Source organism: Adiantum capillus-veneris, chromosome 11 (genome assembly GCF_014529385.1).
Source record: "Adiantum capillus-veneris isolate H3 chromosome 11, ASM1452938v2, whole genome shotgun sequence".
Classification (NCBI taxonomy): domain Eukaryota; kingdom Viridiplantae; phylum Streptophyta; class Polypodiopsida; order Polypodiales; family Pteridaceae; genus Adiantum; species Adiantum capillus-veneris.
In genome coordinates, this window is record NC_140941.1 from 33,340,907 (window position 1) to 33,367,277 (window position 26,371).

General features: G+C 41.7%; 1 pseudogene; it reads right to left on the minus strand.

Moving 5' to 3' along the window:
- Positions 1-6,677: 6,677 nt before the first annotated feature.
- LOC147447082 (uncharacterized) lies at positions 6,678-8,525 on the minus strand (annotated as a pseudogene).
- Positions 8,526-26,371: the final 17,846 nt, after the last annotated feature.

Sequence of the window (26,371 nt, forward strand, 5' to 3'; positions counted from 1 at the left end):
CTTCACAGACTTGACTTGCTGTACTATGCACTTGACGGCGGCCATATATATATATAATTTTTTTTTGAGAAAAGTGTAAATTAGATTAACAAGAACAGAAAAGAGTACAATGATCCCTCAAATAGGGGGAGGGAAGCCCCACGAAGGAATAGCTAAAGGAGGAGAGAATCCCTCATCCGAAATCTTATGGCAGAGTAAACTTGAGACATTTTGGACTTTCATACCTGCCATCTGAGGGATTTTTGTAGCTCGAGAGGGGGAAGGGGTGGGGTGGCTTGGGCAACAAGGCATCTCCAAATATTCCACAAGGGAACATCCAAACCCTTACAATTTCCTAACAGGAGATCTTGCATTTCCACCTTTTTAAAACTAACTTTGAGACTGGCATTTTGAATGATGCTCAAGATCTTGGCATTGTGCCTGCAGTAAAAGAAGAGATGTGGGACATCCTCAGTATGAGTTTTACACCTGGAACATATACCATTGCTCACTCCTGCCCTGTAGGCTTTTTCTCCAGTCCAAATTCCTTGATGGAGGATAAGCCACATTAGTGAACTGTGCTTCATTTCAGCTGGGTATGCCAACAGACATTTCAACCTGTACGTCCATTGCTTTGCACTCCATTGTACTTTCCATTTTCTGTTTAATTTCTTCTTGAGATCCTCCTCCACACCACCTATGTCTTTGAACTGATGGTAAATCTCATGAGTCAATTTGGTTGCCTGGCTGCTTGCAGGGTTTGCTTTTGGAAAAAGAACCAATTTGGAAAGGATAAGATGGACCCTTTCCAAGCACCAGTTAGCTTCAGCCTTATTGATAGTGAATTCTCTTTGAAACACATCTGAACTCTTGAGAGAGTGTCCCTGGAAAAGGTCTACCCATCTTCTAATGCCTGCTTTAAAGCACTTATGTGCTCTCCTAGTAATAGGAAGCCTCTGGTTGACTGCAAACATTCCAACCCAAGGTGAGTCTTCTAGGAAACAATAGAAATTGTTGAAGAATTCCGTTGTTGGCCTCCAAGTGCTTTTAATGATTTGCCATGCTTTCCAGAACCTGCAAACAATGTTAGAACCAGCAGGCTTGAAAGACTTGGGTGAGAGAAGAACGTCCCTCAGAGAGAAGTTGGCCCAGGCTTTGTATTCATTAAGCTTGAACTTGAGTGTATGCCTTTTGATGAGGAGAGCCCAGTAATCCTGAGAGTTGACAGATCTTAGAATCCACTTCCCAGCCATTTTAGTGGCCATTTTGTCAAAGTTGAGAAGTCCCAGTCCTCCTTTGCCCTTGGGAAGGCAGCATGTGGACCAGGCTACCTTGGAAATTTTAGGATGGTCGGGATCTCCTCCCCAAAGAAATGATCTAGCAAGGGAGTAGACCTTGTTTAGCTGATATTGCGATGGCTGCCAACATGACAAGAAATAGATTAGTGAGGGCAAGATGTAGTGGTTGAGCACAAAGACCCTCGAGGGAAGGGAGGTATGGTGACCCTGCCATTGGAAGATCTTAGCCTTGAACTTGGCAAGAATCCAGTCCCACCTCTGAGTTAAAGACACCTTGAACCCCATTGGGATGCCAAGGAGTCTAAAAACCTGTCCATCTGCAATTTCTTTACAACTTGCATTCTGGACCAGCTGAGGGGTGTTACCTGCAGATAGCTTAAAACCAGTTTTAGAGTGGTTGATAACTGATCCACTTGCTAGACAGAAGGAGCTCATGCATTCCCAAAAAGTCTCAATTGAGCAGCTATCATTACTCATTAGTGTGTTGGTGTCGTCAGCAAACTGTTGAAGGAAAACGTCCTTATTTGCCCCTGGAATACTTATACCTTTGATTCTACCTTTTACCATTGCTGACTAGATAAGCCAACCCAAGGCATCTGAGCATATCGCATAGAGCAGTGGTGCAATGGGGCAACCCTGTCTGATTGATCTTTTTAAGGGAATGGCAGAAGTGAGCTCTCCATTGACATCTATTCTTGCAAAGGCATTACCAAAGAGAGTCTGCACATACCTTATAAAGAGTTTGCCAAAACCAATATCAAAAAGAGACTGGAATATAAAATCCCACTCAATTCTATCATAAGCCTTGTCAAAATCAATTTTAAAGAACATGAATTCTTGCTCACTTTCTTGTGCAAACTCTATTGCTTCCCAGAGAGTGAAGATAGTGTCCAGAATGTACCTGTGCTTAATGAACCCCTTTTGCTCAGGAAGAATAATGAAATGCATAAAGATTACTGATCCTTCTAGCTAGAGACAGGGCAAATATTTTATAGACAGAAGTCAGACATGAGATGGGTCTCCAGTTCCCCAAGTCCTCTTTCCCTCCCTTCTTATGAATTAGTTTGATAACACCAGTGTTGACTGAGGAAGGAAGAGCTCCGACTTTGACTGCCTCATACCATAATCTGAGCAGGAAAGGTAACAGAAAAACTTTAAACTCTTTAAAGAACTCATTTGGTAGGCCATCCATACCAAGTGATTTTCCAGCTTTTAAGGCATCGATGTTGTCACTCAACTCCACCTCAGTGAGGGGCTGATCAAGAGATGTGACAAGATGAGCAGGCACCATTTTTTCCCTCAGACCAACAATGGATGCTCTTGCCTGAGTAATGTCAGCCCCCCTTTGGGGAGGAGTTGAGAAGATGCCAGCAAAATAATCCTTCACCACTTGCATATTTTCCTTTTGAGATCCAGCTATTTTCCCTTCTTTATCTTTCAAGAAAGGGAGAAAATCCTTTTTTTTTTTTTCTTAAGCAGTTTGAACATATCTTTGTCTGGTCTGTCAACCTTTCCTGTCCAGTGTTCTCTTGTCCAGTTGAGAGAGGATTGAGCAGATAGAAGCTCTTCCTTCCTAAGTTGGTCCTTTAATTCAAAGAGGGAGGGAGGGGGAGGACAATGGGGGAGGAGACTACCCTCCAAATCAAAGATTTGTTTAGCTATCATCATCCTTCCGCGGGCCCTAATCTCATTAGCTTTCTTTTTAAAACCAGTCAACAGGGTTTGAGTTTGCTTGACAGCCTGGTCCCAAGCTTTGAAAGGGGAGTGAGACTGCTCAAAAGACCTGGCAAATACTTCATGAATTTTTTGATGACAACTTTGATACCAAAAAGAGATTGATCCATGTGAGGCCACCCAGCTCTGTGCTTGATTTCTTCTTTATGAAATTCAAAAAGAACAGGGGTATGATCTGAGAGCAGAAGAGAGGTGTCTTTGTGATAGCTTACCTGCCAAAAATGATGCAGCAAATCTACATTCATGTAAATTCTGTCAAGTCTGGCTGCTCTAAAGCATTGACCAAGTTGATTATTGTTCCAAGTAAATCCAGTGCTCTCTCAGATGTCCAGCAGCTTGTGAGATTCCAAGAGCTTTTCCCATTCCTTTTTTTCTAAACCTCTAATTGTCTGGCCTAATCTGCTCCATCTGTCCTCTATCACTTCCACCATGTTGAAGTCTCCTACAATCATGAGAGGCTGGGGTAATCTCGAGATTTCTTCCCATGTAGTGGCTCTTTCTGAGAGGGAGTTAGAAGCATAAACTGAAACAATCGTGAAATCAAATGGAGAACACAAAGACACAGCTACCCAATTACCATTCTGGGCTTTGTTGACATGAGAAATGAAGTTAGAGTACTGGTCATTTATTGCCAGGGCAGCTCCTCCTTTGCCATGTGAGTGGTCGGTGATATACCAAGAAAATCCTGCTTTTATCCTGTTGAGGTTGGATAGAAGAGTGCATCCAGAGGTCTTTAGTTCCTGTAAACATAGGATGTCAGGCTTAAGATTAGAGTCACTCATCCATTGCTTAATGACTTGGGACCTGGCTGGGTCAGTGAGACCTTTGCAGTTAAGCGTGAATCCTCTGAGAGGGGGATACTTCATTTCTTACTATTTTTAGAGGGTTTGGCCATGGAGACTGAGACCCTTGTAGGGTCTTTGGAAAGTTCATTTTTCCTCTTTGGGGCTGTTGATGGGGGGAGAGGGAGTCTCTCTTCCTCAGCTTGTGTCATTAAGATGTCTACTGAGTGATCTAAGAGGATTTGGGTCTTCATTAGTTGATCCTTTTCTTCAAGTTGAGCAGCAAAGGTAAGGTCTTCATCTCCGTGTTTATTTTGGGCTTGGGAGTTGGGGATAGCCTCACCTTCAGAATCAGAGGATGATTCTGACAGCATACCTCTTGCTTTGTCCATGGGGCTTTGAGGAGGGTGGAAAGTCTCTTTAGGAAGTTTGACATTGTTGTAGATTGGGACGTCTTGTCCTGGAGTTGGGGAAGAATCATTTGCTTTGCTTGACACTTCGGGGGCTGTTGAGTCATGTATGAGGGGGTCAAACACCTCATCCAAGAGAGGACTGAAACTGTTTTTGAATCTTGAGTTGGGGGGTTTGACATTCCTGGTGTTTCTGGCGGTATTTTTCTTTGGAACAGGGTGGAAGTCCCCAGCTTTGGCTTGTGGAGGCACTTCTTGTGAGGCCTGCGGATTAAGCTCAGGGCAATCTTTGATGAAGTGTCCTTGCTTCATGCAATGGAAGCATGCGTTTGGTAAGTTTTTGTAGGCGACTGTTTGGATATGCAGGATTGAGCCAGTAGAGTCTCTCACAGGGACATTGCTATTGAGATCTTCATTGAGGTCTATTTCGATAAGTAATCGCGGATCCCATTTGGGATTAATCCCGCTCCTGATTCTGTGGCCCAGAACCCTTCCGATACAATTTCCTATATTCTTGACCCATGGGTAAAGTTCAATGGGGAGATCAGGAAAATCGACCCAGACGGGCACTTTGGAAGGCTTGGGCCCTCTTGGGTTAAACCCAATATACCAATTAAAAACAGAAAGGGGAGTGTTCTTAATTATCCATTGACCTTGGCTAACTATCTGCAGAGCTGCATTAGTGTCGTCACAAAAAAACAAGTAGTAGTTGTTTGGCAAGTACTGGACATGTGAAACTTTGATGTTACGGTTTTCCCAGGTTTGTGCCATCCAAGTTCTCAGGGCTTCTACAGACGGTCTTACTCCATGACAGAGGCCGATGAAAACTCTGTTCTGAAGTTGTGAATGCCATAAATCCAGCTCCCTTTTAGGGATGGTGACCCCTTCAAGCCCTTGAAAGGCTTCAACCCCTTCATCGTGTTTCATAGAATGGGGGGAGTTTTCCTGCTTGTCGTGATGGTAGTGTGAGGGGTCGAGGATGGTCTCGGCATAGGCAAGATTTTCTCCTATGGCCTTGCTCTGTTGGATAAACCTAGAGAAGGAGCGGATGTCTTTAAATTCTTCCTCAGTTTTATCAGAGAAAAGCAATTTATATTGCTCTTGAAAATCCATACCTGGTTCTTTAAGCGAAAGGAGGGGCATGATAGAAGATCGCAGAGGCTCGCCAGAAGAAGAGGCCCAATTGGCGGTAATTGTTGGAGGGATGCCTGCCATGGTTGCATACGATGGTTGGGGTTGCCGAGGGGAGCCAATTCATGAGACGGGGTTGGATTGCAGAGGGGTAGGGAATGAGGAGTTTGGCCCAACAGATAGAGCGCCCATCCCTTCTTGGAAAAGGGAGTTTGCCATAACTTTGGCATGGATAGAGGGGGGTTGATTGCCAGATACTACCAAAGGGACTTTGGCTTGTACGAGACCATCTCTGAGAGCTTCTTGTAGTTCCATGGGCCTTGCCCCCCCCCCAAAAGGGGGAGGGGGCAGGGAAGAGGGACCGAGTCTCAGATGCCTTAGTGAGTGTAACAGCAGGCGGGGATGATGACAAGAAAATGAGCGCTGCATGAACCAGAACAGAGCATGCACACCGCTGCAGCTCTGAGAACTTTCACAGCCACCGCGAACAAGCCTCAGAGATTATATATTTGCAATTTTTCTCTCAACCAGTGCTCGAAAAAAACCTTAATTTTTAGTCTTATAATACCTACAACTATTGAAGTAAGTAGGTTTTCTTATATTGTCTTGAGTAAAAAAAGTAGAAAACCTATAGACATAGCTGAATTAAGTTTACCCCAAACTTTTATACTTAAAAAAACTACTTCTCTAAATTTTACAAAGTGAGAAAAAAAAGGATTTTTTTTTTGTAGATTTTACTCCGTTAATGTGAGTAAAATTTAAGTTTTGAGATGATTAGATTATTTCTAAATTTAGCAATACTTAAACCATATAGAGAGCCAATAAAATGTTTATTGGAATGGAAGATTATAAAGTAATTTTTGAGAGAAACAACAAAATGTATATTGGCAAGCGAGAGAGCTCATAAAATTTCTATTAACAAAAGAAAGATAAAACTTATATGACATTCAAATAAACAATAACTTTTGAGAGAGCAAAATTGTCATTAGTTCGAATCGAATTGATTACAAAACAAGGAAACAAAGTGTCTATTGGCAAAGGAGAGTTACATATGAAACTCATAGCAAGAGAAAGATCTTCTCTTATCTTCAAATTAATGAAAGAACAAAATTTGATCCACTTTTTATTGGAAAGAAAGGCACCAAAATGTCTATTGGCTAGGGAAAGCTATATATGAAAACTCATAGAAAGAGGAATCTTTTCTCTGATCTCAAAGATGAAACAACAAAATTTGATCCATTCTTCTTTGACAAAAAACCTAAAGAAACATTAATTTAAAAAAAATTGAAATTTAATCCAAAATATATAACTTTAAAATAATACAAGATATAAAAACTTACAATCTAGTCCTCAATGGAGCCAAATGCATGTCTTGAGGTCTTTGTATCATCCGGCCATAATCCAATCGCTTCATCAAAATTGAATTCCTCCAATGGTGGCCCTTCAAGAGAAATTCTCATCAAAGTACGCATGCTCTTAGTAGTAAGAGAATTCCTAAGCTTTGATTTGATAATATTTTGAACACTAAAACCATGCTCACAAATAGCCGTACTACAACATTGTACCAATGCTATTTGAGTAAGCAATAGTAATGATGCATACTTTTCCCTCAAAGTTTCATTGCTACCAATGTAGCACCATGTATTTTTGAAGTTCCAGCCCTTCCACTCATTGTAAGCTTGGTATTTAAAAGTTTGAAATTCTTTCCTCAATAAAAAAGGATCAATGAAAGGCTCAATGAGTTCCCCCCCTTTCAACCTTTTACTTTGACCATAGAACTTTATTATCTCCTCTATCCCATCACCACCGAAGTTTTTCAAATCTTTTTGAAAATCTTTTGTGGGAGGATAGCAAGAAGGAGATAAAAGTTTAAAATGGCTCAAAATAGAGGTATCCTCAAATCTCTCTTTCAAATTCTCAATTATATGGCTTGTGAAAGATTTTTGAAAGGTTATTGCATTTTCAAGATCAGAGCCACCTTTTTCTCGAGTGAGTTCAATACTTCTAAAATTTGAGCCTTGCATTGACGATCTTAGTTCATATAAAAGTCCTTTGGATGGCCCATAATCAGGAATTATAGGATAACCATAGCCATCTAACTCTAAGGCATTGAGATCAAGGCTAGGTCTCATCACAAATTCACTCTCCATTGCCACAATTTCGGCATCCACTATGCCAGAGATAGCAGTCACATCAACATAAGTGCATTGAAAGAGCTTACTAAGACTTGTCAAATGAGAGAATAAATCACCTAAGTAATGTGCAACATACACAAATGCAAATGAAGAGATTTTAGCAAAAATGCTTTGTTTTTCGTTTTTGAAGTAGTCAAGCAATGGTTAAAGCAATTCACAAAATTTCATAAGGACTTTATGCCTACTCAACCATCGAATTGTATGTATGCCCTCTATCTTAAGAAAAGGTAGATCAAATTCGTCTTGCAAAGATCTTAACTTTTCTAAGCGAGCTACACTTTTTCTAAAATGAATAGCCACTTTGTTTAATGTAGCATCAACATACACCGCAAATGGAAATTCACATATGGTGTTACTAGCACATAAATTAGTGCGGTGAGCCACACAATGTATGGAAGTCAAAAAAGGATATACACTTTTGAACCTTGTAGCGACCCCTGATTTTTTGCCAATCATTACTGATGCCCCATCTGAACCAAAGCTTACTAACTTTTTTTCATTTAAGCCAAAATCTAACAACAATTTTTTCAATGTGGTAAATAATCCAATAGATGTTCGATCATGTACCTCCAAAAGATCAAGAAACGAGATTTTGGGCTCATTGTCCTTTATATAAGAAACATAAACAATCAAATGCTCATCTATTGAAATATCGGTTGATTCGTCTATCATGATACCAAAACATGGAGACTGACGAACATGAGGCAAATACTCTAACTCAAGTCCCTTCCCAATGTAGTGCACAAAAGAAGCACATACCTTATCATTTTTATACATGGTCTCGGGGATGTTGGAAGTGTTACATTCTCTAAGCAATTCAAGCGTGGGAACATATTTTGTATAAGAAAGGTCATTTTTGGCAACAAAATAAGAAGCCCTAAACAAATTTTTCATGCTATCCTCCATGCCTTCAAAATGCTTAGTAACACAAAATTCCAATTTTTTTCCCACTATGCAATGCCCATGCAAGTACTTTATGTTTTTTGGATCCCCCATGATTTACTAAAGCACTATGTTGTACGTTTATTGCCCCATCCCTTCCAAATTCACTTTTACAATGCTTATCTTCTTTGCAAATAGAACAAAACATTTTGGCTTGCACCTTATCAAACTCAACCCACTCAAATTCAGATTTCCACTTGTCATTCCATGCAATTCTAGCTCTTTTACGTCTTTTGGCTTCTTCTAACCCAACGCTTTGAACTTCAATATCATTGACATCATTATCATCAAGAACAACTTCAATTTATTTTTTTCCTTTGTCATTTTTAATATTGACTTGTTTTGAAAAATCGGGCATGGCAAGCAAAGATTTTTGTTTAGAAGAGTAAAAATCCATAACAAAAACTCACACAATATGTTATTTGATGTAATAGATCCTCGAGCAAAGCACTACTCGAAATAGGTTTGCGTCCTCAACTTCATGTGTATAGATAAATCAATGACTTCGAAAACAACTCTTGTTGCCTGCATGAAGAGATATTTTTTTAAAAAAAGAGAGAATAAGTTCCCTTGCTGAGTAGAGAAATGATAAGTAGCTTCGAAAACAAATTTGGAAACTCAAGTAGCTTCAAATCCAAATTTGAAAATTCTATATGGTCATTTGGAAGTACACATTTGAAAGCCTCTAGACTCTAGAGTCAAGGTTAGAAGTTCTAGAATCTGGAGAGTGTCGAGTCTCGACTCTTCCATGCATATGGAGTGCCTCTCTCTCTCTCTCTCTCTCTCTCTCTCTCTCTCTCTCTCTCTCTCTCTCTCTCTCTCTCTCTCTCTCTCTCTCTCTCTCTCTCTCTCTCTCTCTCTCTCTCTCTCTCTCTCTCTCTCTCTCTCTCTCTCTCTCTCTCTCTCTCTCTCTGCTCTTTACAATATCAAGAAGCTGGATGGAACCAATTTCCCATTGTGGAAGAAGCAGATTTGGCACGTGTTGGTACAAAAGAAGCAGATAAAACCTATAAAGCTCAAGGGGATAAAACCAGAAGATATGGACGAAGATGAATGGAGCGAAATGGATGAATTGGCACTTTCTACCATTATGCTGACTGTGGCAGAAAGCGTTTACTTCAATGTAGCAGACGAGATGTCGGCTTATCAAGCATGGTTAAAGCTGAGTGATCTTTATGAGAAGCAGAGTGCAGCTTCACAGGTATACTGGCTTAAGAAGCTTGTTGACTTGAAGATGAAAGAAGGGACACCTATGTCCAATCATCTGAATGAATTCAACACAATCTATAGTCAGTTGTCAGCTCAAGGTGTCAAGTTTGATGAACCTGTTAGAGCTATGTTCCTGTTGATCACATTGCCGGAAAGTTGGGACACTTTTCGCACAGCTTTGAGTAGTTCTGCACCTCCAGATGGTTTGAACATAGCAGGTGTAGAAGGAAGTCTGCTTACTGAAGAAACCAATAGAAAGACAATGGACAAAGGCAAAGGAACAGCCTTAGTTGTCAGGGGAAGGACCAAAGAAAAGTACAAAGGTGGAAAGAGGAATCAGTCTAGTAGCAAGTCCCGCAGTGCTAAAATCAAGAGTGACATAGAATGCTACCATTGTGGCAAGAAGGGTCACATGAAAAGAGACTGCAGAGAATGGAAAGCAGAAAAAGGCAAAGAGAAAGCTGAAGACCATGGTGAGAAGAACAAGTCCTCAGTGAAGATTCAAGAAATAAATGTGACAAACATTGTTGCAGAGGATGACAGTCTAGTGTCAGGAGACATCTACTTCTTGAAGAATACAATGGACTCAGCTCTTCTTACAGCATCTGATGGAAATGCACTGAGTGACTGGATTATAGACTCAGGAGCATCACTTCATGTGTCTCCAAACAAGGAGTGGTTTACTTCTTATGTCACCACTAAAGATCATGTTCGGCTAGGCAATGGGCAGACATGTGAGATCTTAGGTGTTGGATATGTTCAATTGAAGTTTCAGAATGGCTCTTATTTCACGCTGAAGAATGTGAGACATGTTCCCGCAATTACAAAGAGCTTGATCAGCACAGGTTTACTTGATGATGCTGGCTACGTCACCACTTTTGGACAGAACATGTGGAAGATATCCAAGGGTTCTATGATAGTAGCACATGGAGTAAAGTCTGAAGGACTTTACATGATTTATGTATCAAATGTCTCTAAAAATGTAATCAATGTAACCGAGCAGCCGAACGTTTCTTTGTGGCATAGCCGGTTAGGACATATGTCCAAGAAGGGAATGGAAATCTTGTCTCGTTCTGGTTATTTGCCTGGCTTTTCATTTAATGATTTTGAATTCTGTGAACATTGTCTGTATGGTAAGCAAACATAGCAGCCACATAAGCATAAAAGCAGTAGAAGAGATACATAGTTGGCACTTGTTCATAGTGATTTGTGTGGACCTATGCCTAACCTATCTCTAGGGGGAGCTTCTTACTTTATGACATTTATAGATGATTACGCGAGGAAAGTATGGGTTTACTTTCTCAAGCACAAGTATGAAGCATTTAGTGTTTTCAAAACGTTTGTGACACTTGTGGAGAATCAGAGTGGCAAGAAGCTTAAATGCTTACGCACTGACAATGGTGGAGAGTATGTTTCAAAGGCCTTTCAGGACTTTTGTGAGTCAAAAGGTATAAAACGTGAACTTACTGCTCCTTACAATCCTCCTCAAAATGGTGTTGCTGAGAGGATGAATAGGACCATACAAGAGAAGTTCAGAAGTATGTTGTCTAATGCACAGCTGCCAAATGGGTTTTGGGCTGTAGCTGTATCAACAGCTGTTCATCTTGTAAATAGATCTCCTAGCAAGGTTTTGCAGAAGGATTCAGTGCCAGAGATGGTATGGTCAGGCAAAATGCCCTCATACAAGCATCTCAGAGTCTTTGGCTGTGAGGCATATACTCACGTTCCAAAGGAATTTAGGAACAAACTTGAGCCAAAGAGTAGAAAGTGCATCTTTCTAGGCTATGGTAATTCTGGTGAGATGGGGTACAGACTTTGGGATCCCGAATCCAGAAAGGTTGTCCGCAGCAATGATGTTCACTTTAATGAATCCAAATATCATTCTAAACCAGAGAGGGTTGAGGAGATTAGAAGAGTTGTCTTCCAAGAAGATGGACCTGCACGTGCAAGACAAAATGTCAGGGCTCAAGAGGAGCAAGGACAGGATAGAGTGGAACCACAGGTTGTGGCTGATCCTGAGCAACCTATTGTGCATACATCTAGACGTGTCACGCGACCTCCTGATAGGTTTGCTCCATCTATGAACTATGTCATGTTGACTGATTGCAATGAGCCTTCATGTTACAAGGAAGCAGTGCAAATGAAGGACTCCGGGAATTGGCAATTGGCCATGCAGTCAGAGATGACAGCTCTGCATAAAAACAAGACATGGAAGCTAGTTAAATTACCACAGGGCAAAAAGGCTCTACCTTGTAAATGGGTTTACAGGTATAAGATCACCGCTCATGATAGTCAGCCAAAGTACAAAGCAAGGCTTGTTGCCAAGGGCTTTAAGCAAGAACAAGGAATTGACTTTGATGAAGTCTTCTCTCCGGTGGTCAAGATGACTACATTGAGATGCTTTCTTGCATTGGTTGCCATATTAGATTTGGTGTTGCACCAAATGGATGTCAAGACAGCGTTCTTGCATGGTGATTTAGATGTGGAAATTTACATGCAGCAGCCAGAAGGGTTTGTTGAGAAAGGCAAGGAAGATTGGGTATGCCAGTTGTTAAAGAGTCTTTATGGCTTAAAACAATCACCGAGGGCATGGTACCATAAATTCCACAAGTTTATGCTTTCTCAAGGCTACAAACGTAGTGAGTTCGATCACTGTCTATATACAAAGAAGGCTAAGGATGGCAGTTGGCTGATCCTTATTTTGTATGTGGATGACATGTTGATTGCTGGCAAGCACTTGGAAGAAATTTCAGCTTTGAAATCAAAGATGGCAAAATCGTTTGACATGAAAGACATGGGTGAGGCAAGTCATATACTTGGTATGCGCATTGAGAGAGACAGATCAAAGAAGTTGAATTGGTTATCTCAAACAGAGTATATTGAAAAGGTTTTGCAACGTTTCAATATGGAGAAGGGAAAGGCATTGAGTGTTCCATTGCCACCATATGTGAAACTTAGCAAACAAGATTGTCCTGTGTCTGAGGAAGAAAAGGCTGAAATGGATAAGATTCCATATGCGTCTGCAGTGGGTAGTTTGATGTATGCAATGATTGCTACTCGCCCAGACATTGCATTTGCAGTGGGAGTAGTAAGTCGATACATATCAAACCCAGGCAAGAAACATTGGGAGGCAGTGAAAGGAATATTGAGATACCTAAAAGCTACAAAGAGTATGCGTATATGCAATGGGAGTCAGGAGCTAAGTGTAAAGGGTTTTACAGACTCAGATTATGCAGGTGACTTAGACAACCGAAAGTCTACGTCAGGGTATGTCTTTACATTGGCTGGTGGAGCAGTATCATGGTGTTCTAGATAACAAGATTGTGTTACTCAGTCTACTACAGAGGCTGAATATGTTGCAGCATCAGAGGCATGCAAAGAATCAATTTGGCTTAATCGACTAGTAACAGATTTGGGAATCAAAGAAGAGATGCCTGTGTTATATTGTGATAGTCAAAGTGCTATACAATTGGCTCGCAATCTAGTTTATCACTCAAAGACAAAGCATGTGGATGTGAAGTATCATTTCATCAGGGAAATGCTCGAGGATAAGCAACTTCAGCTTGTCAAAGTTCACACCACAGAAAATCCTGCTGATCTACTTACAAAAGGACTTCCCTTAGAGAGCTTTGCGCATTTTCGCAAGCAGTTAGGTGTAGGGTAGTACATCACTTCTCTACATCTCTTGTATATTAGCTTGTATAGTAGCCTCTCTCACACTTAAAGTACCACATTGGACTTTAAGTGGGAGGTTGTTGGGGTATAAAGCCCAATGTGGTCGTCCAGGTAAGTGGGTAGGCCGCCAGGTATGTACACATATTCTTTTGTTAAAACCTAATAAGAACTCACTACGCTCTACACATTACAGTAGAGCGAGTTCACCATATCGTCGTGCACTTCTTCTCGCACACACTCTCGCGTCGCACTTCCGCTCGTACTCCTTCAATATAAACGTTTCTCCCCTTGGACAAACCAGCATTACATTGATCAGTGGTCTTCTTTGAACATTTGACCAACCATCAGTCACAATTGTGCATCCTGAAAGTGAAATATTCCCAAGTAGTATTTTGACAACATGCTATTTGACTTCGATGTAACATATGTCCAAGAGAACATTTCGTATCATGTGATAAGAAGGAGCTCAAAATCGTAGGCCAACCTCACCAATTTTCTTCCAAGCGGCCTGTTGGGGGTTCCATCATTGCATAGGGGTGAAAGCATAGAATGGTGTCTAAATACTTGGTGTCCATGGACACCAAGTATGATGCTATGGATGGCACCATAGATGGTCTTTTAAGTCAATAATTTTTAAAATAATATTGGTAAAAGAATATAGGTAAGACAACTGACTTCATGACTCCACTACTCGGATTGAAAGACATGGAGCGATTAGCACGCGTGGACCTCTCTCTCTCTCTCTCTCTCTCTCTCTCTCTCTCTCTCTCTCTCTCTCTCTCTCTCTCTCTCTCTCTCTCTCTCTCTCTCTCTCTCTCAGATGGCCTCCAATGCCCATCTCCATCTTTCTCTCTCCTACTCTCCTGTTCAAAATATGGATGATGGAGACTCTTTTCCTCTCGCTTTGGTTCCAGCTCATACCTCCTCACAAGCAGCAAGGGAGCTTCTTTAACTCAACAATGCAGCACAAATGGATTTCAGTTCACTATTACAATCAGGAAGTTTTGTACAGCTTCATTCATTTCAGACTACTGCACACTTTTCTAGGATGGTGGATGAAGGATTTTATGATGAGGCAAATGGAATAGATATAGTTCATACGCAGGTGCACTCCAAGAGAAAGGCTTGTCTAAATGAGGATGAAATTATTGCAGTGAGGAAGTATGAAGCACAGGCTAAACGTGAGTACAGAAAGCGATGCCGTGCAAGAAAGCAAGTATAGCCAAGCGTCAACATTGGAGCGGAAGATTGTCATAGGGAAGATTGTCATAGGGAGGACGTCGATGTACACACAAAGGAAGACAAGAAGCAACATACTATTCAGAATATTGTTCAGCACATTGTGAGACAATTGCATAGTTACGGGAAAGAAGATAAGAATGCAATTCTCAAGGTGTTTTCAGTGATGATAGAATCTTTCCATTCTGTGAAGATTTGTATCTTCCTGCAAATGGCCTTATTTCTGCACTCAAGGTCTCCTTACAGGAATTAAAGATTCCAAAATCAGCTGACGAGATGTTTTTAAAACAAAGCACATTCAGCATGCTGGTGAATGGATTACTGCATGATAATGGGAGCCAAGGTAGAGGTGTTACTCTACATAAATTGGCAAAGCTATTAAATGCTCATCCAAGGAATTTATATTCAGCTTTGGGTAGACTTGACAACGATCCTATGTCAAGTACGCTGGCGTTCGACTTATGCAAAAGGAAGTCTGGAAATGTTGGGTCCTTATTGGAGGAATTGAAGCAGACAATTATTACATTTTGGATAGAGCACAATAGGGTGTCTCCAAACAAGAAAGATATTTTTCGGAAACGATTGGGCAGAAAACATTATCAAGAGCATCCCATACACTTACTTGATGAATCTTAGGTAAACATGTCTCATTCTTACAATGAATAACTCTCAAGTGAAACATCTCACTCTAATGAATAGCTACCTATTGGGTGTTATGGAGTTGTGTACATGCTACTATATGTGATATGTAGCCAAGTAATGTGTCAAGATAGTCCATTGTCTCTACCTAGGCTATTATGTGTGCTATATTGCACAAGTGTAGCCCAATGTCCTTGTCTATGCTATAAGTGTGCCATGTAAAAGGACTCTATTGTAGTAAGATAGCAACATGTGTGCTATACAGTAAAAGTGTGTGTAAGAATAGCACAATGTTCTTGTCTATGATATGATGTGTGGTATGTGAAAGAGTTATATTACATATTGAGAGCACTATCATTAGGAAGTGAATGGGGTATAGGAGGGCCTCTTTATTTGGCAGTTTAAGAAAATGCTTAAAGCTTAAACCAAGTTTGACCAAGCTTAAAATAAAGGGTGCTTAGATTTTTAAGAATGGCATTTCTATATATTTTCACTAAAAAAAGAGGTGGGTAACTGAATTTTAAAATGTCTTTTTCCACACTTCTCTCTCTCTCTCTCTAGCATATAAATCACTCTCTCTCACTTAGATATCATAAAGAAAAGTACTTTTCAACCTTTTCATAGTCAGAAAAAGAGATTTTACACATTCTCTCACTGCATTCTCTCTCTAAAATGTGCAGCCCTCTCTCTCTCTCTCTCTCTCTCTCTCTCTCTCTCTCTCTCTCTCTCTCTCTCTCTCTCTCTCTCTCTCTCTCTCTCTCTCTCTCTCTCTCTCTCTCTTTTCCTTCTTCAAATCATTGAAAGAACATTCTATGTTGTACATCTGACAAAAAGTGCAGATTCTCCAAAGCTGCAGATTTTCTCTCTCTTCCACACTCTCTTCAGTTATTGCTTTCCCTCTCTCCCACTCCCTCTCACTTTCTTTCTCTACCTCTAGCTGTCTACTCTCTCTCTCTCTCTCTCTCTCTCTCTCTCTCTCTCTCTCTCTCTCTCTCTCTCTCTCTCTCTCTCTCTCTCTCTCTCTCTCTCTCTCTCCCCCTCATGCTTTTCTCCCTCCTACTCTCTGTGAGATCAATGGAGAACTCCATTGCCTTTGTGTGCAGCTGCATTTTCTTCTTCAACTATTTGAATTTAAAAAATATTGAGTTGTACTCCCCCTCTCTCTTCCCTCCACAACAAAATCCCTTTATCTCAACTCTGAGAGCTTTTTCCTATCTCCTATCCCTCCATAGCCAGCTCTTTGTGCTTGTACTGCTTGTAACCTTCACCATTACACATTATCCCTCTTGCTTACTTGTTTATTTAGCACCAATGGCAAGTAATCTCCCTCCACTGCAAGATATTACCAATAAGCCAGAACGATATCGCTTAAACGCCGATTTAGAGCAAGAATATGCTATTGTACTCCTTGGAACTTCTAACCCCAATGTTGCAAATCACCTACAAAGTAGTGGATGCAAAGCAATCAACTTATGGGTTGATGGTCACATTTACCCGTTTGATCCTATAACCAATGCAGCACCACCCTTTCGCAATGTCACTGACGTTTTGCGTTTTATTGGACATGGAAGAGATGGGTTGTGGGGATACTGCAGGAGGTTACATTCGGCTTTATTCAATGAAAGAGAAGCAAGAAATCAGCTCTTTGTTGCCTCATCAACATTGCAAGAAAAGCACATGATGGACATTCAACGAATCAGGGGGGAAGCCAATGACAAGATGAAGCAGTTGAACGCTGAGATAATCGAACTTAATAAAAAGCTACAGCAACAAAAAACAGAGCAAGATCGTCGATTGGACAACTACGTTCAACTACAACACACTGCACGTAATATGCGTCAGAGAATAGATCATCTCACACACATTCCCCTCGGCTACTACATTCTTAAGCGCAAGAGACAAGCAATGTCTACGCTATCTTCAAATGGTGGAGCTCGAAAAAAACGAATACGACAAACTAGATAAGGATACGAACGCCAACTTTTGCTTTTACACTTTGTTTGCAGGTTGTTATAATTATGTTTCCATATACAGAAATTTGGCTCGACAAATGATGGGACTCGATTCTGATATCGATACAACCGGACGTACATTATTGCAACATATCATCAAACCAAAGGAGTTGGTGGAGTTATTGGACGATCCATCTAATGTTAGCATTGCCAAAATTTTGCATCAAAAATATATCAGTGAGTTAAAAAGTATTGTGTCACCTCAGGAGATGATGTAGGTGTGTGACAGTGCAGGAATAAGTTTCAAAGCTTATGAAGCTTTGTATAAAATTGTAACAATAGGACACAGAGCAAAAGGTCTTTTCAGATTGCTACCAACACCTTACAGTGTTAGCATTGCCAAACGATGTGCCAACAATGATGTTGCAAGTTTGTTAGGTGGATTTCAATGTGTCAAGGATGTCATGACTGAAGGGGATCGGGGAGCACCACAGACGGAGAGTGAGAGAGAGAGAGAAGGAGACACACACACGATGTGGGTGGGGAGACTGTGAAGTGGCAGCTCCCCCTATACAGTATACTCACTATAAGTATAGGGTAACAGTGGGCGGGCACCCATGACCTAGGCGACCGGTCAAGGCACATAGGCCTTAACCCCAACAACCTCCCACTTAAAGGCCGATGTGCCTTTAAGCAAGATCTACTAGTGTACAACTAATAGAAGGTGAGATATTCTCTCAACCTATGCCCACTGACTCTCGATGAGCTAGTGCATCCGGCTCTACTAATAGACAAACATCCCGCTGCGGAAGCCACACAGAGCTAGCTCCAAGCTCTGCAAAGAGTCTACAAGAGCTCATGCACTCCTGTAACTATCGGTCCAATAACCTCCCCTATGCTCTATGCCGAGATTAGTCCTCATCGAACAACTAATCAACCCTGCTGCAAATGCTCCCATTACAGCTGTTATGTCGAGCCTCGAGATCAACATCTCGTACATGAGGACACCGAACGTTGATGCAACCCTGCCACCTCCAACTCAGAACTCAACTCATGGCAATCCTGTCCCCTATCATAGAGACCATGGCACTCTGACTCCGAGCTCTGGAGTGACTCCTCGTGCCCACCACAAATCACATGTGTACCAAGAGTATCCATCTGTCCTGAATCTGCATCAAGCTCTGGCATAAGCATATCAAGAAATGACTCCACAATAGCCGACATCTCAGCATCCATGTGAGTCATCTCTTTCATCACCTCTGATGACTCATCCTGCTGTGACTCACTAGAGCTGTCCCTCTCTACCTGTGCATCCGTAGACGTAACCTGCACAACAAGGTCACTGCTCTACACTCCATGCAAAGCATCCTGTTACCCACAAGCAAAAGAGACTCGCCTGCTCTCTTGCTGTCTACCTGGCTGCATGATCACAGATACAACACCGTCTCTCGCGTGATCCACATGCAATGGGTAACCTATACCACTCTTAGCACCTCTCGCAATCACTAGCGAACCCAAATGCATCACAAAATCTCGCTCTTGTAGCGAAATCTGACATCCACAATCTCTAAGCTGACCAATCGAGATCAAACTCACTGTCAAATCTGGTACATAGCGCACATGTCATAACAAGTAAGATGCACCACTCAGTAATGACAGTCTCACATCTCCTGCACCTGCTATCGCATGCACCAATCCATCGGTTAAATGTACACTGCCAAGTATCCCGCTAGAATAGCTACAAAACCATTCACGATGTGGCGTGACATAAAACATAGCATCTGCGTCTAGCAACCACTGCGAAGGGAGTGCACTATCTACATGTATAGCATCTCGTGCATAGCTCGAGGTAAAAGTGACATCCCCGTCACTAGTATACTCCGACACTACATCTGCCTCAACAGTCAAAGCAATTGAGTCCATGGCATCACTACATACATCTAAGACTGCCATGTCTCCTACGATGTCGCATACGATGAAAACAACGCCGTCTAACGTGTCCAGAATGACCACAATACCAACATGTCACCTGTCGGCGTACTCGTGAATGTACATGTCTCACACGAGTCCTTGACGACTCAGATCTATCATACATATCATGTAATCTGCGCCAAAGTGCTCTCGAAGTAGTCTCATGCATGACAAGAGCATATACAGATTCCGCAAGGTGCAAAGAGAGCGTAGATAATGCCATCTCCTCTAGCTCCTGCCACTGATCTTCAGACATGTTTGAAGGTCTACCTGCATCACCACTCAATGGTCGATGCAACCCTCGCTGTGTCAATGCATCAAGCATACACTCTCTCCATGCTGCACAGTCTGACCCATCAAACATGCACATTTCGGAGAGATCATAATCTGAGCGATCACCTGTCTCTGCCATGAGCACAATGTAGCAAACTAGAAAGCAAAACCACCTCACCAACAACACCTGGAAACTGTCTACAAATATGGCCAGAAACACAATGTAAAACCTGTGAGACACACTCCAAAATAGAGCTCCCGCAATGTCAATACAAGCCTCGCATGCTCTAGTATCACACTGCAATCTGTGAGCTAATCACCAAGCCCACACTATGCGATATCGATGCATACACATGCACAAATCTCCCACCTGCAGAGAACACCGCACGCAAATGCTGAGTGCAACCCGCAATCTCTACCTAGATCGCATAAATGATATGCATAAAACTCCTAGGAAAATTTCGTCAGAGTTTCGACGCACAATGGCTATCAACACAAAATAACCATTGTCTTGCAAGCTCAATACAATGAGCAATCAATGCGCATCAAACTACACTCCAAATGCATGCACCAATGTCCACACTTTGCATACATCATTGCAAACACATGCAAATCTAGTACACAAATATCTGCTCTACCTGTGACTGCCAAAAAACATGCTCGAGGCATACATTGCCGAGCTCAAAATGCAATCATATTAGTCTCCCTGAGCATCAAACCACATAAGGCATACATCGTATCCTCCCACCTGTGAGGAAACTTGCAGCAAATATCACTCTCACATCTGAGAGCAAACCATGTGTGAAATCCTCGACACACAATAAACAACTGCTGCTGCAGAAAATTCAGCGTTCAGAATTTTAAAATTCTGATATGATGAGCGCATTTGGAGCATGCCAAAACCCCAAGGTAGACTCCTGGATCACATGTATCCGAGTCCGGGTGTGAAAGCTATGCCAAAAAATGCTATTTTGGGCCCAAAAACGCAGCAAAAACTTGCTGCTGCTGCAGAAATTTCAGAGGTCAAAATCAGCTCAAATGGACATCACCGTTGCGTCCGGAACGTGCCAAAACCCCAGGTTACACCTTAACCTTGCATAAATCGCATTCCGTATGCAAAAAACATTATTTTTGGGGCCCGAAAAATGACCTGCGGAAATGAAAATCTGTATTTTTCCTGCAAGTATGGCTGCAAATAACCATACACACTTGCAATACACTCTTCCCTCAAGCTTGGGAATGCCCCTCAAGCTTCCATGAGCACAGATCTGGTGGTTGCTCACCGATCTCAAGCTTCCACCGAAAGCGAGCTCACCATAGCCGAAAGCTCACTCCTCTGTAGCACTCCATCTGTCGCGAAGCCAAAGCTCTGATACCAATTGAAGGGGATCGGGGAGCACCACAGACGGAGAGTGAGAGAGAGAGAGAAGGAGACACACACACGATGTGGGTGGGGAGACTGTGAAGTGGCAGCTCCCCCTATACAGTATACTCACTATAAGTATAGGGTAACAGTGGGCGGGCACCCATGACCTGGGCGACCGGTCAAGGCACATAGGCCTTAACCCCAACAATGACATTAGAAGATGGAAAATCCTTTCGCTACAACGAATTCAACAATGTGTATGTCGACTTGTTGAAACTCCAGGAGTCAATGATCAGATTTTACAAGTTGACACAAGAAGAGTGTGGTGGCAAAGTAATTTTTGTTATGAAACTAGATGAGTGTCAGATTGTTAAAGTCAGTGGATCGAAAGGGTAAGCGTTACAATGACGAACAGGGCCTTGGTAGGTGTCGATGTTGAGTTAAATGAAACATGTGTTTAGGTGTTCAATCAGAGAAGAATATCTGGTGGTTGGCAGCTTTTCATCTCCCAAAAGAAACACATGAGTCCTTGAAGTGGTATTTCAATCATACACCAATTGTTGACATCATTCGGCACAACAAGAAGGACAAAGATTGCAGGTTTCAGACTTGGGTTCGTTCCAAGTTGAGTGGAATTTGGCAGGAGATTTGAAAACTCTTAAGTGCATGTTAGGTTGCAAACATGGTGCAATGACACTCTTTCCATGCATTTATTGCTGCCATAGTAAAGTGTCCATGGGAACCGAGAGCAAGGTTGTCAAAGTCAGCAAATCAAAGAGCGGTAAGGGAAAGGGTGGGAAAGTTGCAGCCAACTCTGTGAAAGGTGTGTCCAATACACAAACAATAAGTAAATCACTACAACAGTGGTTCCAAGGTATTCTTAGTTGTGATCAAAGTGTACCCCCTAATCGAGACATGGATGATCCCAATTGGGATCCTATTTTACCAATTCCACTGATTAATGTGCATGTTTGCACCCTTCATGCTCGTCTGCGAATTCTTGACAAGTTACCAATGTTACATATCAATTATGCTTGGAACATGGAGCCTGCAGAAAGAAGAGAGGAGTGTATAAAGGAACTTGAGTCTATTTTATCAAGTGTTGGTCTACATGGTGGTGCAGTTGAGCTATCCAAAGACAAAAAGACATTTGGTAGTACACAAGATAGACCCAATAAAATATGTATGGGTGGTAGCAAAGCTCGGAATTTGCTATCAGATTATTTGGCTTCTCAAAGTCAAACTGAGTTTCAATTGTGGAAAAAAGTGTGTGACATTACCACATACAAAGGGAACAAAGCTGCTCTTGGAATTAAGTGTGCTCGTGTGTGGCAATCTGTCGATGATATTTTTCGTCTACTTGAAAAAGCAAAGCTGAATTCTGAAGAGATATCCACTTTGAAGTTTGTGATCAACAGCTTCACTTCGCAAATGGTCGATGCTTGGGGAGAAACACACATAACACATTACATGGTAAGTTTCATTTTGTCTTTACAATCAGCGTTACAATATCATTGAACAAAAGCTTGTATTTTTCAACATATTCTTTTTGCACATAGTGCATTTTTTTTCAACACTTTTGGTTCAATGGGTATCTCGAGTAGCCAAGGAATGGAGCGCTCACACTATCAAGCAAAAGCGGTGTATTTTAAGAATACATGTCATGGAGGTGGAAAAAAAAAAGCAATGCGTTACATGAAATGTTCAATTGGTTTTACAGAGTTTTGATAGGGAGACAGAGAAAAAAGACAAGAGTACAAAGGAATTTGAAATGCAGAATAGAAAAAGTTATTAACATTAGGCGATCAAATTCATACCATGCTTCAATAGCAAAAGATCGCTTCCGTGGATGGTTGGCAACAAGGCAAAGAGATGGCAGACGTTGGGTGCAAAATGAATAAATTTTTGATCACCAAAAAAGTTTGTTGTAACCTCGCATTTTGATGTTAATCAATTGTCGACACTTAGTTTTTGACCCGTGTGTGAATTCTCTTTCAATTATGAGTTTATTTAAATTTTTAATCATTTTTTAAGTTTTTATTTTTTTTTTATTTTTGGGCCTATTAAAGTCAAAACTCACTTTTTAAAGTTCATTTCTCATTCGCACGTTCTAGAAGATCCACTCAAGCCAAAGCGAGCACGCACTCATATCTTGATCACGATGGAACCTACTCAAGAGAAAACCAGTATGCACGTCGATGAGACCACCGCGACTCACAACACAACAGATTCAGCGCCCGCACTTGATACACAATCCTCAGCTTCAAATCCAACATCACAACCATCTCCAAATGCCACACAACCTCCTCAACCATCTCATGCACAAGAAGAAACCACTACCACATCCCAACCCCAACCCGCACCGCATACACAGCCCACATCTTCAATTCCAACGCCACAAGCCCATCTAGATACCATGCAACCTCCCCAATCATCTGCTTCACACGAGGAAACCATTGCCACATTGAATCCTGCGCCGCAATCGCATGACGATAACCCAACACCACAACCTGTCACAGAGCCCATCCAACCTCCAAACCCTTCTATTCCAGATGATCAAACTACCATGCGCCAAATTTTTGGGGATATTCCACCGTTACATCAAGCCCACTGCACAGCTTTGTCGGATCCTCCACCAATCTCTGAGATCAACCCTGAGCCACTACAAAATGAGCAGGTTCCACCTGTTTTTCCTACACCTGTTGCTCAAGCAACCTCGCAAACTACACCAATAAAGATGCTTTTCAAACAGTGCGCAAAAAGAAAAACACCAGAGAAGGATAAACGGGCTGCCAAGAAAAGAAAGGAAGAGGCACGCCAGGAACAAGAAAGAGCTGCCAAAGAAGCTGAGAGCAGAGAAAATGAAGAAGCAAGAAGACGAGAGGTGGAAGAATGGGAGGTGGAAGAATGGGAGAGAGCCGAGGCTCAGAGAACTCATTTGGCAAACCTTCAAGCACGAGAGGTGGAAGAATGGGAGAGAGCCGAGGCTCGGAGAGCTCATTTGGAAAACCTTCAAGCACGGGACGAAGCAGAGAGAAGAGCAGCTGAAGAGAGAGCCAGAGAAACACAACAGGCACAGGCTGGCAGCTCTCGGCCACTCAAAGGACCTCAGAGAGCCAAGAAATGTCCAAAGAGAAAGAAGGACAATCTCATAGCTGAAGAGCAACAAACTCAAGCAGACAGGAGAGAAAAGTTTAGAAATGACCCTCCTCAATGGGCCAGACTACCAGCTCCCCCTCCACCACCTGTGGCACAGAAGAAAAGAAGATGGAAGCCAAGAACGGTGACCTTGAGGGAAATTAGAAAGTATCAAAAATCTACCGATCCAATCATACCAAAAGCATATTTTTCGCATGTTGTTAGAGAAATTATGGAAGATTGTAGTGACTCTGTCACTCGACTCCGAGGCAGAGCACTCTTGGCACTACAGGACGTTGCGGAAGACATTTTGGTGCAGCTCTTCAACGACGGTGTTTCCTGTATGGTGCATGCCAAGAGAGTCACCCTCAAAGTGACGGACTTAGCATTAGCAATTAGATTGAGAGATGAAGCCTGTTTATATAAGAACTAGTTTATCCCATGTAACCTTTTTATCAGATTTGTGGCTCTACTGAGAGTTTGTAATCTTTTGAATCAATATCAATGATCAGATTTTGTATCAGTGTCTTGAGTAATTTTAAACTATGTCTTGAGAACTTCAACAATTTTAAGTTGTTATTTGTTAAATGTGCATTTCGACAAAATGCTCAACAATGGATTTTTTTTTTTGAAAGCTGCCAAAACAATGTTCCAAACCATGCAGAATCGTGCTAAAACACCGCAAAGGAGATATACTAGCATGAAAGTGAAAAAAAAAAAATTAAAAGCCCTGTGCACCACGGCGCGCACAGGGCTGTTTTGACCAGGTCAAAATGGCCCTGTGCGCACCGTGACGCACAGGGCTTTTTTTTTTTAATCACTTTCATGCTAGTACAGCTGTATACACCCCTCCTACTACTCAAAAAAACTCAAAAATGAATAAAAATTGAAAAATCTATGTAGACATTGCCTGCAGAATACCAGTACACCAAACGCGATAGAACACTTCAAAAAACAAAACTTTTTTTTTACAAGAGATATTACATCATGGTTTATGCATTTCTTGACGAATTACATCGGTAGGAATTGCAGGAGGGGCTGAATCGACATCAAATGTCTTTACAATTTGGTGTGGGTTTGTAATTCCTTGACCTAAGCTTAAAGCACAGTGGGAAAGGATGGATCCAGGGTGCTTGCTTGTAAATGCATACAAAGCAGCCTCTCTATCGACCAATATACATTTATGGGCGTTTAAAGTGAGAGAGTCTTCAGCAAGGATGGCACTCAAAGCTTTGCACTTGAGGAGCTCCGTTGTACCATGCTTGGAGAAGCCCGTGTATACAACTCTAATAATTGAGGGCCCAAGTGGCTCAGGTAGTGCCACAAAGATCTATCTCTGCCTGTAGGGTTGCTGCGGGAACCACCAGTTCGCATTGCAAATTTATCAATATGATATGCAGTCTGCAAAACAATTTATAAATTTAAACTCTTGTTGTAATGAATTGTACACAAATAATCAAGTTATAATAAGTTTACCTCTGTCTCTTCATCCATCTCTTCAAGTGATTTTTTTGTAAGGTCGATGCTAGAGCAATCATCTTTTCCCGTAGAGATCAAAGGTTTGTGTGGCTGAAAAGCACTCTCAGGAACACTTTCATAGAAAGAGGCACACGATTTGATCTCTACGAGAGTTGAAGCGACGGTCTACACCAATGTTTGTTCATTCTCAGTGGGAAAGAATGAGAGGCCGTCTAAAATACTTTGATCTTCAAAGTCAATTTCAAATTCTGTCTTCTCTTGCTTTCCACTAGGATCCTTCATCCCCTGCATAGATAGCTAGCACAGAGAGAGACTCGTCTTCTCTAAGTCCCAATGTTTTGGCAATGTCATCAAGAAATAGGAAGTGACGACCATCGACGACCACTGCATGTAGAGAAAGAATTTGTAGCTCCGGCACTTCTTCCAACACGTCATCTCCCTCAATCATTCTATCATCCTTCTCAGTTGTACTGGGCTCTTGTAATAGGACAAGTGCCATTGATGCCTCCACCTGCTCATCCACCTCCTCGATAACTTCATTTGACTCCTCAACAAGAGTCACCGTTGGTTTCTTACTGGCTTTGTCTTTTGATTTTCCCTTGTCAGTACCTTCAAGCACAAGCAAAACTAAAACCATGTCCCATGAGATGAATTGAGTGTCAATGTTTCCCATGCCCAGGTCCATGAGGTCTTCCTCATCCTCTGTCGTGTAATCCCGATCAGTGAGCCCTTTAGTGAATCGCAACAATCGATAGCGAAAGTTTTTGTCGGTGGCGTAGAGGTGCTTGAGGAAATCCACTGGCACCCATGCCATGTCAGATCCCTCGAAGACTATGGCATATTCTTCGATGTGTTGTGCCATGTAGTCAAGGAAGCTCTGGAATGCTTCCCCATGAAGATTTGTTGTGGCTTGTATGTCGATGAAGCCTTCAAAGAAATTAATTAAATCGTGTGCTCGA